Below are 18671 nucleotides of genomic sequence, written 5' to 3'. Positions count from 1 at the left end.
CAGCTTTTTGAGTCTGTGTCAACTTTTTTGATGTGTTCATTAGTGCTTGCCAATATTCTGGATAGGCATATGTACTAATGCACTGTCTCCTTCTCACTGTCTATCTCACAGGCATGTACACTGGCAAGCAAATATCACAATGATTTTAACTGTCTAATCTCTTTTACAATGTATTTTGACAATGCTTTTTGAAAAGTGCATTTTAATATCAGTCCCTTTTCTGCTGTAAGCATGGAAAACAGTCAGACAGTATTACCAGAGACATGGATCATGACAGCGTGCTGCAACATTCTCACTACAGTTTGAAAGCACCAACATGGTTGTGCATGTTCCAAAGTGACTGTGAAAGTTAGCACAAGGGTGAGGTAGGAACTTGATCAGATGCCAAAAGTACATTCCAAAATGCTGAATATTATGAAATTAGAAAACGATGTCAGTCTTCTATTGCTTTTTAATGGGAATAGGTGAAAGAGCTGGACACGCTCATTTAGAATGAATTCAAAATATAAAAGCCTTTGCTGATCCTCTTGTTTCAGGTAGGTAATTATCCTTATAATAGATAATGAAGTGATGTAATTCATTCCCTTTTGAGGAGGAGCCTGTGAAAACAAATGTTCTCACTCATTGGCAGACAAATGTACTTAAACCTACAGATAAGGTTGGTGATATTAAGACACGGTGGTCAATGCAGGTCCAATATCTGCTGGTGTCCCTGGTGTGCTACCTCTACCTTGCACCATTTCAAATATAACAAATAGGAACAGGGTGAGACGGTATGGCCTCTCAACTCTGCTCCATCGTTCACCAAGATCATGGTTGTATTCCTACATTAACTCAATTTTCCCACCACATCTCTGTATCCCTTGGTTCTCCCAGTGCCTAAGAACCTAATGCCCAGACATGTACATAATGTCAAGTAGAGACTTCTCTTTCGTGAAATACATTTCTTAAGGCATGTCCAAAAATAACCCATTCTTCAAATTGGCTTAAAACACCATGGAACTTCATAGCTTGCACATTGGTGGCTTGTAGAACTCTGAGGATGTTTGTATTGGAAGAGCTTCTTGAGCATCACCCTCTGATTGATTCCTTCCTGTGTTGCTCTCATCTTGACAATAATTCACTTATCTTTGGCTGTCTAGTGACCTATCAAACAGCAAAATAACTTTTTTTCCTCAGTTTACCCTAAAAATATGTTGTGCTTCTACAATTGGTAATAATGTCAAAAATGTTGTAAAACAATGGCTGACCTTTACCAAAAAGTAGTGATGAATCAATTTCAGGTGTTTCATAGAGGGTGTCTCACTGTGAGTTATCTCACACTATTCTCTGTAGCTCGCCTCAAGAGCTATGCTCCATGACTCTATTGCGTCTGCTCACACTCAGCAATGGCGGAAGTACTTGCCACTGCTAGGAGTTCCCAGTGCTCCCTACTCTTGAGCCATTTTAGAAGTCCAGCTGTGCACCAGCCAGAAATTGCTATTCACAGTGCACATAGTGGGAACCGAATGATAAAGAAAGGTTCTCAGGCGATATAGGTGGCTTGGCTGACACTTCATTTGAAATCTAAGATCCCCCACAAATCCCAGTAGACAGTGACATAAAAACATGATGTTCCCTTGACAGCCATAGTGATAGAATGGCCACCAACTCCTTCAGGATGTACGCCTCACTCCAGCACTTGGCAAAGTTTTGTGGCAGTGTCCCAGTCCATGGTGCCATTCTACTTACCCCATCCGGAGGAAATGGCATCAAGGACGATAAAGTCTGGACTCCTCTGCGTCCTGATGGGGCCTTCAGCCTCCCTATCTCCCCACACTCCACTTGTGGATCCCCATTTCACCTAGTACCCCATTTCCCCACATCTCCGTGGTCCCTCACAACAAACCTGCGACATCCTCTTCTCCATCCAGCCTCTTTATTGCTCCTCTCTCCACCTGTTTGTTTGCGGCCTCCCTCTTCTAACCCCCTGTTATCCTGGACCTTCAACAAAAAATTGTTTCTGACTCATCCTCCTGGCTTCAGAAAAATGACAGCTGCCACTGATAAGTTTGCAAGCTTTAAGAGTCTATAAGAGAAAACCAGCCAATGGTTGGTAAAGCAGCTTCTCATTATTTCCTTGCATTCCAGGGTAACTTTTCTCTGTTTGGTTGATCCGATGTATAATTTTTTTGAGGCAATTTGGGCATTTTAAGGGTGGATTCACCCTTCCTTTGGGTGTATCTAGAGCATTGGTTTCCAGCGTTAACCCTTTGAGAACTATTACCTTATGTAACAACATGCACCATCATTTCTATCTGCAAATGTGTTTCAAATTAGTTTCAATGTTTGTGCATAATCAACTGGCAGAAAATGCAGAGCAATTTCAAGCACAAAAATATGTCACCTGAAAACTGGGGATGTGAGGGAATAGCAAAGAAGACTACTTAGCTATTTTTTTGTCCCTGAATGAATGATTTTTGTAGTGAGGAATAATCCCAAATATGCTTTCTTATTTCCTTTTCCCTGGATCATTTCAAGTCTATTTGTAAATATTTGCATGCAGATCAGCCATATCTGTTTGTAAACTTGACAATGGGCACAATAAGCATGATTTCAATATTTTTCATTGATTTCTATTCTTTTATTAGCTGGTAATTGCAATTTTTATAAATCTCCATAATGTTTTAAAAATTCCTAAGTGTGGCCAAAATATTAAATTAATAGAAGTTTCTTAATGGCCATTTGCATTTAAAAGAATATTACAGTTTTTTGTAAATTCATCTGTATATTTGCCTTTAACATATATTATATTTATTTTGCAGTGACATGAATGGCTTTAGTTAGATACTGGAGTATAAGATCAGTAAACTTGTTTTCTGCACATTAAGACCATAAGAAATAGGAACAGGAGTAGACCATTCGACCCCTTGAGTCTGCTCTGCCATTCAGTAGGATCATGGCTGAACCAATATTTCTCAGATCCACTTTCCTGCCCTTTCCCCATAACCCTTTATCCCTCTCTGAACACAAATTTATTTATCTCAGCCTTAAATAAACACAAGGACTCTTCACCCCCCCCCCCCACCTTCTGAGAGAAGAAATTCCTCCTCATCACAGTCTTAAATTGCACCCTCCCCCCTTTATTCTGAGACTGTGCTTTCTGATCCTATACTCTCCCATGAGGGAAAACAGCCTGTCAGCATTTCTCCTTATTGTATTCCAGGACCCCATAATTATGACATTTTTGTTTTCCTTTGTTTTACCATCATCCTATTGTCCACAAACCTTCAAAGGTCAAAGCAGATATGATCAAATCAATAACTCTTGATTTGTCTTATTGTCTTGGTGCACTCTTCTGCATTTAAAGGGACAGATTTCAGAGAATCTTCAGGGCATAGCCCTAGATCTTCAGTGTTGCAAGACCCTTCATGCATTCTTTTCTAGTGGGAGTGTTGAAGTGCAGAATTGAACTTTGCATTTTTATCTATGGTGTTCCCTAATTTTGGCTTCAGTTTTTAATGTTGGCCCATAATCTTTTTGTTAAACTCACTCTCCAAAATGAAAAGAATGATACAGAGTTTTTAATTTTATTTAATAATGTGAGTGACATCCAAAAACATAATATATCCAGATATAAGAGAAGCTCAGATATTGAGCATCCTTAGTCACTGAAGTGGCTTGTATACAAAAGTAACAAGACCTAGTCATCATTTAGATTGGATCTCATAATTAATATTTGTGACACACAAGTGCCAAGCAATGACCATCTTAAACAAGAGAGAATCTAATCACTATCACTTGACATTCAATGGCATAACCAACACTGATGACCTACATTCTGCGGGTAACGATTGGCTCGAAATTGAACTAGATTACCCATATAAGTACTATGGCTATAAGAACAGGTTAGAGCTAGAAATTCTGCAGTGAGTAACTCACCTCCTGCCTCTCAAATGTCTATTTACCATCTACAATGCACAGGTCAAGAATGTGATGCAATACTCTCCAGTTGACTAGATGAATGCAACTCCAACAACACTTAAGGATCTTGACAAAACTTGACTGACACCATATCCACCACCTTCGACATTCACTTCCTTCACCAATGATGCATAATGGCAGTAGTGTGTCTCATCTACAAGATGTACTACAATAACACACCAAGCTTCCTCTAACAGCATCTTCTAAATCAGTGGCCTCTACCACCTAGAAAAACAAGGACAGTTTGTGCCTAGGAACATACTGCCCCCAAGTTCATGTCCAAGCCTTGCACCACTCTAACGTGGAACTATAAGACTGTTACTTCATTATCATTAGGTCAAAATCCTGACATTCCCATCTTAGCAGCAGTGGGTGTCCCTTCAACTAAGGCTATTCAAGAAAGCAGCTTGCTGCCACCTTCTCCAGGGCAATTAGGGATTGACAGTATAATGCTAGCCTAGCTAGCAGTGCCTATATCGCATGAATGAATAAAAACAAGTGAAAGAAAGACAGGAATATCAGAAATTTTAGTTCTGGAATTTGCGGAGGAGACGGAATGGGAAATCAGAAAATGTGCAACCTAGTTAATGTTTGGATTTCAAGTATTATGCAATCCAGAACAGCTGGAGTGCAGGATAGAAAACCAAACAGATTTCTCTTATTTGCCTGTATTGGCAGCCTGCTGGGTATAATAGCTGAAGTAATAAGTGCATATGAAGCAAGTGTTCCAGCCATCTGTGCCATTGAGGGATGACTACTGGGAAAAGAAACATATCCAATTTAAAACTAGGTGAGTTGTTTTTTAATTGCTTCTTGGTACATGTCAGTATTTTATAATGAACAGCAAAACAATAAAAATAGTCAAACTATGTTGCATCCTTACTTCAGAACACATCATAGGTTCAATCTGAAACACTATTAATTACCAGAATCTCTAGGGTGAAGGAAGAGGGAATGGATATTGTTTTGTTCATATGAGTTGCTTTTTCACGCTTTAGAATTAGAGAGTAAAGTTAAACGAGACTTAATGTTAAAAAAGCACATATTTTTTACATCATTGCATTCAATTACAAAGGCTGCTTAGGGTGAATTGTATTCCTTTCCATGTGTTTCAGTGTGTGGTGCCATGGGCTGTGGTTCAAGAATGTTCAGCAAAACAATGACCTATTTTATGCAGCTGAATTAATAAACAACACCTGATTTCAATTTGTTTTAGAAAAAAGTTGTGTCATGTTGCTTCAAAAATGCCCTTTATCAAAAAATTAGTTATTTAAAAATAAGTAACGACACCACAATACTCGCAAATAGGAGCTATAAAGTAATGTAGGCGGTTTATGTGCTCCCAAATGGTTTATTAACGTTGACAATTCAGGTGTTATACTAATCCTAAACTTGCCTCACTCACGACAGTATGCCAGAGATATATGCCGCAACGAATGACTGGGGAAATACACAGATGCAGGTCACAGAATTGTTTCAGTAATATAGATTAGGAAAAAAATACTTTCAACGGCACCACAAAATGAAATGTTTCTAAAAGTTCATTCATGAAATGTTGGCATTGCTGACTAGGCTAGCACTTTTGTGATTCCTAATTGCCCAGAGGGCAGTTAAAGGTCAACCACATTGCTGTAGATCTGGAGTCACATGTAGGCCTAACTAGGTAAGCACAGCAGATGTTCTTCCCTAAAAGCCATCAGTAAATTAAGCTTAAGCCAAAAGATTTCAACATTGTTGCACAAATGGACAGGAGTATTTACAGTGCTTGCAAGTAAGAGAAATACACCCTTCAATCAATTTGCTAATGAAACAAGATTTCTTTTCAGGCTCTAATGAAGAGTCATCTAAACTTGAAACTTTAGCTTGCTGTCTCTCCACAGATGCCTGAACGGCTGTGATTTCCAGCATTTTTTGTTTTGGTACAGATTCCAGCACCTATAGTAATTTGTTCATACAGGTTTTTAAAAAGTGATGGAGGAAATAGAAATATGCCGTAGACAATAAGGATCTATAAAATGATTACTCCAAGCCATGCCCAGAAGAAAGGAAAGATTTGCAAAACAAATTTCACATTTTACCAGCAGCTAAAAGTGCAGAGATTGCATTTCCCATGGAATCAGGGACCCCCTGCTCCTCCTGCTTTTTTTTCACAAAAATGAACATTTTCCATTTGCTCGACAGTGGTGACTGCAGAGGTCACTGACTAATCTGAAGTACAGTAGGCACAAATCTTCATTTACTTGTCACTAATTAATTTATCATTGAGACATTGTTTCCCTATTTCTATATAATTAAGGTACATTGCACCTAATTTAGATGTCAATTCAGGAACTTAGCAGTAGAAATAACAGTTACACGAATGGGTATTCTTTATGCTTGGCAGAAGTGGATACTGCAGATGCTGTAGATTAGAGTCAAGATTAGAGTGATGCTGGAAAAGCACAGCAGTTCAGACAGCCTCCGGGGAGCAGGAAAGTCAATATTTCGGGCAAAAGCCCTTCCTGATGAAGGGCTTTTGCCTGAAACTTCGAATTTCCTGCTCCTCAGATGCTGCCTGACCTGCTGTGCTTTTCCAGCACCACTCTAATCTATTCTTGATGCTTGTTTAATACCTGAAAAACAACTACCTGTATAATGAAATACAATGTTTTTCTTTACTTATCCAGTAACATTACCACCGCATTACTGTTGGGAAGATGCAATGATTTAAAAATAAATCTGGAAACTAAAACTGCTATCAATAAAAGAAAAAACATGTTTTTAGATTGTAGTCAAAACATAACTCTGTTTTGATTTGGACAAATGTCTATCTGGATCCTTCTCCATCACCTCTCTTTGGAATTCTGAAGCAGAATTGGAAAACTGATTGGAGAACACATCTTGAAATGGCAGTAAAATCTTTCAAAAAGAGGCAAGACATTTCTGAGCATTGCACCTGTGCATTTCTAAGAGGGTAAAATGCATCAGTGCGTTGTTACAGTTCTAAAGGTGAAAACGTAAAACAAAATAACCAATATTACTGAATGTCCCCCAATGAAGAAATTATCAGCAAATTCCTTTCTTTGTATTTTTTAACTTTACTATGACTTAGAATAAATGCAAATTATAAGTGAACTTGCAGGCAAATGATATTTCAAATGAAAACATAAATTTCACTTTAAATAGTCAATGCAATAGTTACATCTTTTGTAACCACACACATTTGCATCATTCCTCACACAAAAGTGGCACTTCAGAACCACACAGTTCCAAAATATGCTAAACTAAAACAAAGAACTACAGGTGTTGGAAATCTAAAATAAAAACAGAAATTGCTGGCAAAACTCAGCAGATCTGGCAGCATCTGTGGGAAGAAGCAATCAATAAAGTGTGGCGCTGGAGAAAGCAGGTCAGGCAACATCTGAGAAGCAAGAGAGTCAACGTTTCAGGCATAACTCTTCTTCAGGACTGGGGAGGGGCTGAGACATAAAAAGGGGAGAGGGTGTGAGGTGGGGAAAGGTAGTTGGGATGGCGATAGGTTGACGAAGGTAGCAGGTAATGGTAATAGGTTTGTGGGAAGTGTGGAGCCGATAGGTTGGAAAGAAGATGGACAGGTAGATCAGGTCAAGAGGGCGGAACCGAGTCAGAGGGTTGGATCTGGGATAGGATGGGGGGGTGGGGAGGTTTGCAAAATGGTGAATTCAATGTCGAGGCCGTGTGGTTGGAGGCTCCCACTATGGAAGTTGATGTGTTCCTCCTCCAGTTTGTGGATGGGCTTGTGCAGGTGGTGGAGAGTGGCCCAGAATGGACATGTCATCAGGGGAGTGAGAGGGAAAGTTGAAATGGATGGCTCCAGGCCGATGGGATTGGTTGGTGCGTACAGACCAGAGATGTTCCCTGAACTGTTCTGCGAGTTTGCACTTGGTCTCTCTGATGTAGAGGAGACTACATTGTTTTGAGTCTGATGACTCAGAAGTTCTGAAGAAAGGTCACCGGACTTGAAATGTTAGCTCTGCTTTCTTCCCATAGATGCTGACAGTCATGCTGAGTTTTGCAAGCAATTCCTGTTTTCTTTCCATAATGTGATGTTCTTTGTTCACACAGCAAGTCTCATCCAATAGCGGCTTTCACCTTTGTGTTTCTTGGGTATGATTATCATCAGAAAGGTGCATGTTAAAAACTCGTTGTCTCTTCAGTCACAACAGCCCGATGGCGTAGCTTTCCAGAGCTCTTTTTTAACCAAAAACACCTCAGCTTACTTCCCAATATTCCCCTTCCAAGAAGTGGCAGGGAAGATGGTGGGAAGGACAGATATTGATATGAGATCACCACCTCAGAAGTTAACTTCTGGGCAGGAAGACCCATGGTCAACCTTACCAACGCAGTAAATTGATATTGATATTAATGGTAGTCAATTAATGACCACTTAAAGGCTCATCGGCAATCCAGTTCTAGTTGAGATGAGAAAGAACCAGCCGACACAACTGATAAATTTGTGAGCACAGGCTGTTAGTTTGGTGTGGGTTTCCAGAGATTGACACTCATTTGTACAAGACTGAGGGATTCATTCTAGTGAAGGGGCAGGCTTCTAATCTCCCCACCCCCTCCCTTTATCATTTCCATACAGGGAAAGATGCCTCAAATAGGACCTATCTCTCTGTTTTCTGACCTTCCATCAGGGGTTCCCTGCAAAATGTCCCAGCAGCTGTGGTTCTGACAAATTCTAGTTGGCTAGCAGCTCTGCTCCAGCTCAGTATTTTGACAGAAAGCTTCCTAGCAGCTAATCACATTCCTGATTGTCATTTGATTCAGTGGCTTTCTGAACAAAGTAGTCTTTGGTTTTCTCTCCGCATAACATTTCCTACTTTTGGACTTAGTCCAAAAATGGGAGAATTCTTCACACAAGTCTTCAAGCTATTTTCACAGTGTTCCAGGATTTCAACCATTTTAGTCAACTCAAACAGTACTTAGCTGTGAAGACCATTTCTCCCAAACAAAAATCTGTCATTTTCCTGTGAGTTGATTTGCACCTTCTCCTAACAAGAATTCTCTTTATTCCTCTTTCTGTCACTTTCTATTTTTTCTTTGTGTCTGCATTTGTATGTGGATTTCCATCACTACCTCCTCTGCTTGTGTCTGCAGCTGTCTTTTAAAGCTGCCAGCTTGTAATTTCCTTCTTGTCAGTATAGCAAGACTGCCAAATCACAATGTCCAGTATTTCTTGTTATCCAAGAAAAATACAATGGATACAAACATTTTAAAATCCTTTTCATACGTTTGTTAAAAAAATTACAGACTCCACAAAAATTACACAGTATGAGTAAGATGATAAAGAATGAAGAACAAAATGTTAGCCATGAGTTTGGAGGGTAGAGACGTTTGGGACTTTCCAAATGTAATGAAATGTCTTTCTTTATTTTACATCTTGATCTCGCAAGGAATTAAGGGCGAGGGGAGAGTGCGGGTAAGTGAATTTTTTTATGGTCTTATACCTACGGTGACTCAGTGTTTAAAAGTGGTGCTAGTGATTTCATGAGGTAAATGCACCCTCATAACTCAAACTAATTTCCCTCCTTTGTTCTGCTGGTACAGTGATTTTCTCATTGCACTACCAGAAATGAAGCAATGGTCAGAAACTGGCTTATTTTCCTGTTTTCAAAGTTGATTCTTTATCATTTCAACTACAGATATAAGCAACTCAGAAAAATACTTCCTGTCTACCTGCTGCAAATCTTCTGGCTGACTCAACTGGAAGTGTTATCCAGGCAATCTCTGGACGTGTAATGTCAACCTGACTGGCAAAGCTAGGCAGAGCTGTACACCAAACTGTGCTGGCTACAGAGCAAAGCAACAGACCTAGGACAAGTGTAGACCTATATTCAATGTGAATTCATTATGCTGTTGCAGAATAAACGGGAAACGGAAAACTGTGACATTTGAACCATTTTGAAGAAATTGTCAAGAAACCAGGATATTGAATAAAATCCAGGACATTCCTGGGAAATCTTGGACATCTACTTATAATCTTCAAGACTGTTCCCTGCTACTGTATTTGCAGCATATTTAGATACCTGCAACTTCTAATGGGATATTTTGCTTTCTCATAGCAGTAGATAGATGTAAATTATATTTTAAAAAGCATGGCAATGCTTGTTTGTTTGAAACTTTTGTCAGAGCCAGGCATCTTATTGTTTTATTTCGATTCACTCATGGGCTGTGGGTGTCACTGGCTGGGCCAGCATTTATTGACTGTCCATAGTTGCCCTTGAAGATGCAGTGGTGCACTGCCTTCTTGAACCACTGCAGTTGCTCAATGTTTCTGAAATAGAAGTTGAGATATATTTTAAATGAACTTTGCATGAAGCACAACATGAACAGGACTTTGATAAGCTTCCTGGGACTAAGGACTTGTTTTTACACTTGTCCCTATATCCACTGCATAGATGAGATATCGTTGGGCCTATTTGTCACATTTAACAAATACCTGATCTTGACTGCAAGGTGGCTCGTAGCTACAAACATTGATTCAAGATTCTTCAATACGAACATGTCCAAAGCAGCATTACTAAAAGGAAGCATTGGTCTACTCCTTTCTCCACTAGGAATATTGCAAGATGAGCAACAACCTTTGTGAGCTGCTATGCCCAATCCCATCTTTGACCTGTTTTTACTCATGCACTGAGCAATAGGTGCCAACATTATGAAAATCGGTTGGCATTGCATGGTGACTTGCGGTCAGCTGAGAGCAGTGCAGATATTCTGGTTAGCTTGGTTTTCAAATTAATTATTGTAACAATCTAATAGCAATTTTTACATTCACATTGGCATTCTGTCTTTCCTTCTTGAATCAGTAAATATTTAAACAATTTTTAAAACAATTTTTGGATGTATTTAACGGTATCGTTTAATAATGTTGTTACATTCCGTTTAGATCAAAATAATGAAAAATTAGTTTGGCATTCCTCTCTGTTATTACTTCTTTCCTTTAGTGATTCTTCCTTATGGAGAGTAATTTAAAAGATAAACTCATTATCTGCATCAGATGTCCTTGATATCTAGTCATCCCTCAGATTTGCACTGAGGATATTTACTTAAGGAAAGCCTCACCAGACTTCAAAGGTCAACAAATGAACGGATCTCAGGTACAGAAATAGAGGGAAATGAAGAAAAAAATGACATAGTGAGCTGTTACTGAAAGCTCCTTCTAGTTTTAGCTGTCATTTTGCCTTTTCATACATGGGCGATAATTCAGAGGATAGTTCCCATGGGGAATTCTTCATGCCTGCTAGCCTATATTTCCCCAATCAGACAGCGTGTAAGTAATGGAACAGCACTTTAATGGTTCTCCTTCCACACGCCCTGATAACCTTCTCTCCGCTGAGCTGGTTTGTAGCTGACAAATATGACATGCATATCTGTTAGTTCCCTGGGCAGGTAATATTCTCATTTCCAATCCATCACAGTCATCAAAAAATAATGAGACCCTTGAAAGTAATGTTGTACTGGAAGTGAGCTTATGAGGCTATGAAGTGAAGATTAACTGTAAACTGGCACAAAAGATTGGAGAAAGCAGTAATTTTACAATATTTGAATAGCATTTAGAAAAGCCTATAATTTTCTGTCAGTAAAACACACAATGCAATGAATAAGGCACTTCCTGAAATGCTATAGCTGGTTGTAACGCCAGGACCGCACAGCAACATTCATATTGATTTTTTTTAACCCACAGATGTTTGCAGGAGAATACAATAACCTATACAAATTGAAATTTAATACCATCTTGCACAAAGATTACATAATTATGTTTGTTTTGTGAAATGTGATTTTGCTGTAAATTTTAAATCTGCAGACAACCTGACTTAATCCCGTTAATTAACCAATACCAAAGCTCTTTTGTCAAAACAAGGGGTTACAGGTCTAAATTCAACAGCTGCAATTTTTGAACAATTTTCTAACACTTCTTAAGTTGCGCTGATGTAATTCAGTTTTGCATTTAAGGAGGAATTTCATCTTAGCTCATGGACATGTGTATACTTTGGCAATTTGCACAAATGCTAACAATCACTTGATAGAGCAGGAAATTGCTGAAAAGAGAGACATATCACTGAAGTTTTTCATATTTCAGAATAAACCCAACAATGATAATTTTCCAGCAGTGACAATTTATATTACAAGAGGGAAGGAAACTGATTAATTGGTAAATTGACTCTGATTGGCTACAGCATATGATGGTGAAGGAAATGGGGAACGATAGGCTCTGCAAGATATCTAAGAAATGCATTAGACTTGAACATATTTCTTTTTCTTGAGATAATGTGTCCTCATGTATAAATTTATATCACTTATGATATGCATAAATGGGGCATATTGCAACTGGTTATTTTCGGTTGGTTGTTAGCAAAATTATCATTACACTTAACGTTGTTCAGAAGATCAAAAGATTATACAATGTAGGAACAGAAGTAGGTCAGTCAGCCCATTGAATCTGTTCTGATCTTCAATGAGATCATGGCTCGTCTGATAATCGCAACTACATTTTCATGACTTTTCCCCCATTACTGTTGATTTACATTTTGATTAAAAATCCGCCTATACTTAAGGACCAATCTCACCAGCTCTCTGTGGTAAAGGACTCCATAATTCACTACTCTCTCAGAGAATAGATTCCTCCTGGGTAGCCTCCTTATTCTGAGATACAAGAGTAGAATTTTATCTGACAATAGATGTTGCCAGGAACATAGGCTGTGCACCTCAATAATTGACTGATTCAAACAAAGAGAATGTTCCTTGTAATTTTGTGAACATTTCAAATTTTGTGTCCTGGAGTTGGTTCTGATGCATGCAACATGAAAAGCCCCAGTAAGCATTCCACCAAATTAATTGTCAACTATTGGATTCAGGTAGAATATAAATACGGCAATTCGCGTGTATGACTGTACACTTCAAGAAAATTCAACCGAAGAACGGTGATATTAAGCTTTTTCTTTGTGTGAGAACTCAGACCATTCTCCACCTAATAAATGAAGAAACCAATCCAAATATTTAAATTGGTCGAAGAGGTTTGCCAGATATTTTCCACCAAGAAGACAGCATTATATCACTGGATAGAGTTGTGTATTGGAAGAATAATGCCAATGATTAAACTAATATTCCAGAGAAAGTGATCTCAGATCCTACCATGGCAGTTTTAGAACTTCAACTCTGTTTAATTATAAAAATGAAAAAAAAAAATCAGGAATAGTGATCAAGAAGGTATCAGTTTCTCTAACATCTCAACTAGTTCATTGAGTTCTATAAACAAAGAAATCTACCATCTTTATTTGGTCTCGGCTGTATTTGATTTGAATCCTACGTAAATTTATTTGCCTCCCTATGCTGTCTCAGTGGTCTAGAGGGTGACTAAGTTGTACTAATTTGCTGCAAGATGAAGACACTCAAAATATGTTTTTGCATGTAAAGGTTGCCTTCTCAAGTAAACTTGGAATGAGCAATAAGCATCAGTTTTGCCAGAAATGTCCAAGTCCAAGAATAAATGTTTAAAGAATCTGGAAAATGTTATTTTGCACTAAGTTCCTGAGTTATTCAGAAATTTTCTTTTTGTGTTTTGCAGGAAACTGCTTGAAATAACTGCTCAGAGGCCAGTATCTCATAATCAAATCACCCTTAATTTACACGTGTCCAGTATATATACTCTGACCTTGCTCAGAGCCAGTCCCAAGAGTGAGGTGACTCTCTGAATCTCCTGTTTTTTTTTCTCAGAATTGATGTTTCAGGTCATTCAAAACCAGCTCCCTCAGAGCCAGCTCTCAGAGTAAGCAGAACCTCTGACCCTCCTGTTTTTTCTTCCCCCCACACTACCGCCTAAGTGCGGTAGTGCTTATTTTTTCCCCAGCACCCATGGTGTGTGTGTGCAGGTGTGATACACAGTGAGAGACACAAGGTGTAAATCTCCTGTTTATTTTTTTTCTCCCTTTTTTTTTCCTTTTTTTCTCCTGTTTATTTTTTTTTTCTTTTAACCCCCACACTACCACCTAAGTGCGGTACTGCTTATTTTTTTCCCCAGCACCCATGGTGTGTGTGTGCAGGTGTGAGACACAGTGAAAGACACAAGGTGTAAATCTCCTGTTTATATCTGTCAGCCAGGGCTCCCTGATTGGCCCAGATTAACAGCCCCCATCAAGGATCTCATACTCAATAAGATCCACTTGGCCAACTTAGTTCCAATCAGTACACAGCTTTAATTATGTGAATTTGTTTTTGGGATAAAGACCTGTTATACTTAATAACCAAGCTTTTTAATGAGTCTCATTGAAAGGAAATTAGATCTTATGTACAGTACTGAACACAAAAGAGAACATTTAAAAAAAAGTTCACAGGATGTCCAGAGGCGACCAACATCTCATATGCCAGTCTTCAGCCAATTCGATTCACTCCATTTAATATCAAAAAATTATCAAAGGCAAACAAAATACAGTAAAGGCTTTGGGCCCTGACAACATTACAGCAATAGTGCTGAAGACAAGTGCTCTAAAACTTTCTGCATCCCTTGTCAAGCTGTTCCAGTCCAGAGCTGGAAATGTGTTGCTGGAAAAGCGCAGCAGGTCAGGCAGCATCCAGGGAACAGGAGAATCGACGTTTCGGGCATAAGCCCTTCTCCAGTCCAGCCATAACATTGGCAACTATATAACAAAATGGAAAATTGCCCAGGTATGTCAATTACCACAATATCAGTCTACTCTCAATCATCCATAAAGTGATGGAAAATGTCATTAACAGTGCTATCAAACAGCACTTGCTGAACAACTCACTGTTCACTTACACGCAGTTGGGTTCTGTCAGGACCAGTCAGCTGCTGACCTCATTACAGCGTTGCTTCAAACATAGACAGAAGAGCTGAATTCCAGATAGAGGTGAGAGTGACAGCTCTTAATGCCAAGGCCGCATTTCCCAAACCCACAACGACTACCGGATAAAAGCAGCTTTGACAAAGGGTTAGTTAGACTCGAAATGTCAGCTCTTTTCTCTCCTTACAGATGCTGCCAGACCTGCTGAGATTTTCCAGCATTTCTCTTTTGGTTCCACAACAACTACCATTTAGAAGAATAAGGACAGCGGATACATGGGAGCACCACTACCTTCAAATTCCCCTCCAAGCCACTCACTATCCTTACCTGCAAATATATTGTGGCTCCTTCACTGTTGCTAGGCCAAAACCCTGCAGCTCTCTCTCTAACAGCATTGCTGGTGAATGTAAATCTTGGGGAATTTTGCAGCAGTTCAGGAAGGTGGCTCACCACCAAATTCTCAAGAGCAACTAAGTTTGGGCAATAAGTGCTAGTCCAGCCAGTGAAGCCCATATTCCAAAAATGTTTTTTTTAATTGCAGAGAGCTGCTTGAGTGGGGCAAGCATCGAAATCTGATTTCATCCAGCTCAATGGTTCACATAATGATGGTCTTGGTAAATGTATGCCTCTTATTATAATGCGTATCAGTCCGTGTATACGTATTTCTCACAAGGGTTATAAGCCATCTGTTATCTCCAAGAAGCAAACACTATTCGGCACAATGGTTCTATTCGGCACAAGAACATAAGAAGTAGGAGCAGAAATAGGTTATTGTGCCCTTCAAACCTGTCCCACCATTCTATAAGATCATAGCTGATTTGCCCTTACCCTCAACTCCCTTTTGTGCAACTCCTCAGAGCTCTCAACTCCTCAATATTTCAAAAATCTGTCTATGTCCTATTTAAATGCTTTGAGCGATCTAACCGCTACAACCCTTTGGGGTAGAGAATTCCAGACATTCTCCACATCCTGTTCGAAAAAGACAGTGGACATAAAATCCGTGAAACATGGATGAAAGAATTATGAGTACTGCACATATCAGGAGACCACATCTGCACACTTTGACCAAGGTAATACACATATCGCAAATTGATGGAGCTTTTAAATTGACAAAAACCCCTGGCTGACTCAATAGAACTTTGGTAGTCAGATGTATGCAACCTGCCATGCTTTAAAATTTGAGGAATCCAATAAAGCATGTGGAGCCTCTGGCCCTCTCAGCCTGGCTAATGATATTGGTGGTAAAGGAGATAAAGTGATTTTCTTGCATAAACAACACATCTTGACTAACTGTGTACAATGATGAGTTGAAACTAAAGATATGCCACAAAGGTCTCCAGTTGGCTCTTCACATGACCTCAAAACATTAAAGATCAAGACCATAGTCACCTTATGGGCAACAAGTATAGGATGGCCATCAATTTGAACCAATTCACAAAGGGCAGTCACTATTTCTCTGGAAAGAAGAAGACTACAACGGCACTGATGCTCTGAGAGCTGTAGATAATTCATCCTTTGCCTATAGAGTATCTGTGCAAATTAGTGTCTTTTCCTACCACAAATTGATGGATTTTGTTGATTAGTCTCACCTGCCTAGGCTGCTTTTTGCACCCGTTTCTGGACAATGGCCCTCCTCTGATTCCTTTTCCATATTTCCTCCTCACTGGAGGTATCTCCAATCTGCAGAATCCCAATGGGACAGTGATCTCATTTTCCTCTAGTGCAGTCCTTACCATTCAGGATAAGCCCCGTCTCCAGGGCCCCTGCTGTCTCACTCTCCTTATTAGTATTGTCAGTCTATAACAAAACTGAAGAATCTACTCAGCCAAATACTGCCACCTTCAGCAATAGACTCTGATGTTAAATGCAGCCGTGGATACATTTGCAGGCCTTTTCGTCCACCCTTGTGAAATCTCCTCCTACCTGGCAGAAATAATTTCTATTTTGTTTGCTGTGCAATTACAGAAAATGTGAAATAGCAACGTAAGGAAATAGTCAATTGTATCTTTAATAATCTCAATAGCCTGCGAGTTGCATTGTGTCAAAATAGTATGTGGACTTCTTATTTCAGTGCCCGTTCCAATTCCATACTATTGAAAATTGAGAGGATAACAATGGATTGTTGTCTTGCGTCATTATGTGGTATTTTATGTAAGAGCCACCCATCCAATTTATAGCTAAAAAATTCTGTATTTTCAAATCATCCTCAAACATTAGTGTGTGAGTATGATTTACTGATATTTTGATAGTCTGCTAATGGAAATCACATACTGATTACAAACTTCTCACTCAATTAAATCTCAAGAACAGGCAATGCATTATCCTTTCAAGCCATGCAACTCAGTTGTCCAATCTTTTAGACTCGGGATAGGGAATGCATCATTCATGGTGACATATATAAAAGGGCATGGCCCCAGGGATAATATTGTGCAAATGTTAGCTTTTGATCATTTTCTCCCAAGTTAACCTCTCACTGGGTCATTTTCAATCTATTTTGTTAATCTTCCCCCATGTGTTTTTGTTTTCATCTTTTTGTGCTTCGATGAGTACATTTTCTGTAAGTAAACATTAAAGGGTAAATTTGATGCGTGCCTCTGGCTTTATCCTTGCTTACTGAAAGTATGACAGAAAATCTCCCACAAGCATTCCTGCATTTTCAATCCATCATAATGACTGGATGGAGATTCTGCACTGAGTGCACATGATTCCCTAGTTGTGGAGACTTGGCTGAAAGCGTAAGTGAAAAATTTAGTCCTTAAGCTCTGACTGAAGTGTTTTCCTACAAGTTTCATATTTAGTGGGTCAACTTACTAACTATTCAGCAACCCAGGATAGGGTTGACAGCCTAACAAGCTGGTTTATGTGTCGAATATAAACAGTACTGAGGTTTAATGGCAGATTTTTCCAGTTGTCCATCATAGAAAGTTGTTAAGTCCCAGAGTTTCTTCGTGCATCAAAAAAAACAGTTTTTACAAATTCTTTGCATCGGTGCTTCAACCTCCAATTCAGACTTCAATCTGGCTGGCAGGTGCTGTCATTAAATTTGGCAAGACTTCCAGACAATCTTCTCTCCTGGTTTTGTTGTACAGTGGTAGCACCCCTGCCTCTTTATGAGAAGCTCTGAATTCTAGTTTGTACCAGGACCTGGTAGCCATGGAAGGTGTGTTCATAACATAGCCAAACAGTTGGTAAGCTGTCTGTAACTTCCTCCAATATACATTATTGGCAAGTGCTAAGAGTGGGAAAGCTTCGTGGTCACCCATACTGCAAAAGATAATGTGGCAAACCCCTGCTTTTTCTTGCTGAGCATAATCTTTTTCAATTAATTAGTGGGATTTGGGTGTCGCTGGGTGTGTCAGTATTTATTGCTCATCCCTGGTTGCCCTTGAGAAGATGAGCTGCTTTCTTGAGCTGCTGCAGTCCATGTGCTGTAGGTCTACCACCCTGCCATTGGGGAGGGAGTTCTAGGATTTTGACCCAGTGACACTGAAGGAATGGCGATATATGGTGAGTCATAGACAAATATAATCCATAATTGTCAATGTTCACTTCGGGTTTATTTAAATTCATTCACAGAATGTGGGTGTTGTGGCTAGGACAGCATTTATTGCACATATCTAATTTCCCAGAGGACAGTTAAGAGTCAACCACATTGCTATGGGTTTGGAGTCACATATGGGCTAAACCAGGTGAGGATGGCGAAGGACATTAGTGAACCAGATGTATTTTTCCCAACATTTGGCAACTATTTCATGGTCATAATTCTGGATTCTTTTTATTGAATTCAAATTCTGCCATCTGCATGGTGGGTTTCAACCCAGGTCACAAGAACATTACTATGGTCACTGAATTAATAATCTAGTGATATTATCACTCGGCCATCAC

General features: G+C 39.3%; 1 long non-coding RNA gene across 1 annotated transcript; it reads left to right on the top strand.

Annotated features, from left to right (window-relative positions):
* Positions 1-4576: 4576 nt before the first annotated feature.
* On the top strand, positions 4577-10770 carry LOC122565495. The gene is made up of 3 exons (XR_006316191.1): positions 4577-4753; positions 9381-9406; positions 9630-10770. It is a non-coding gene; the product is annotated as an uncharacterized LOC122565495 (long non-coding RNA).
* The last annotated feature ends 7901 nt before the right edge of the window (positions 10771-18671 follow it).

The sequence above is a fragment of the Chiloscyllium plagiosum genome, chromosome 2, assembly GCF_004010195.1.
Source record: "Chiloscyllium plagiosum isolate BGI_BamShark_2017 chromosome 2, ASM401019v2, whole genome shotgun sequence".
NCBI classification, from domain to species: Eukaryota; Metazoa; Chordata; class Chondrichthyes; order Orectolobiformes; family Hemiscylliidae; genus Chiloscyllium; species Chiloscyllium plagiosum.
Note: the sequence above shows the minus strand (reverse complement) of the source record. Positions and strands in the feature narration are given on the sequence as shown.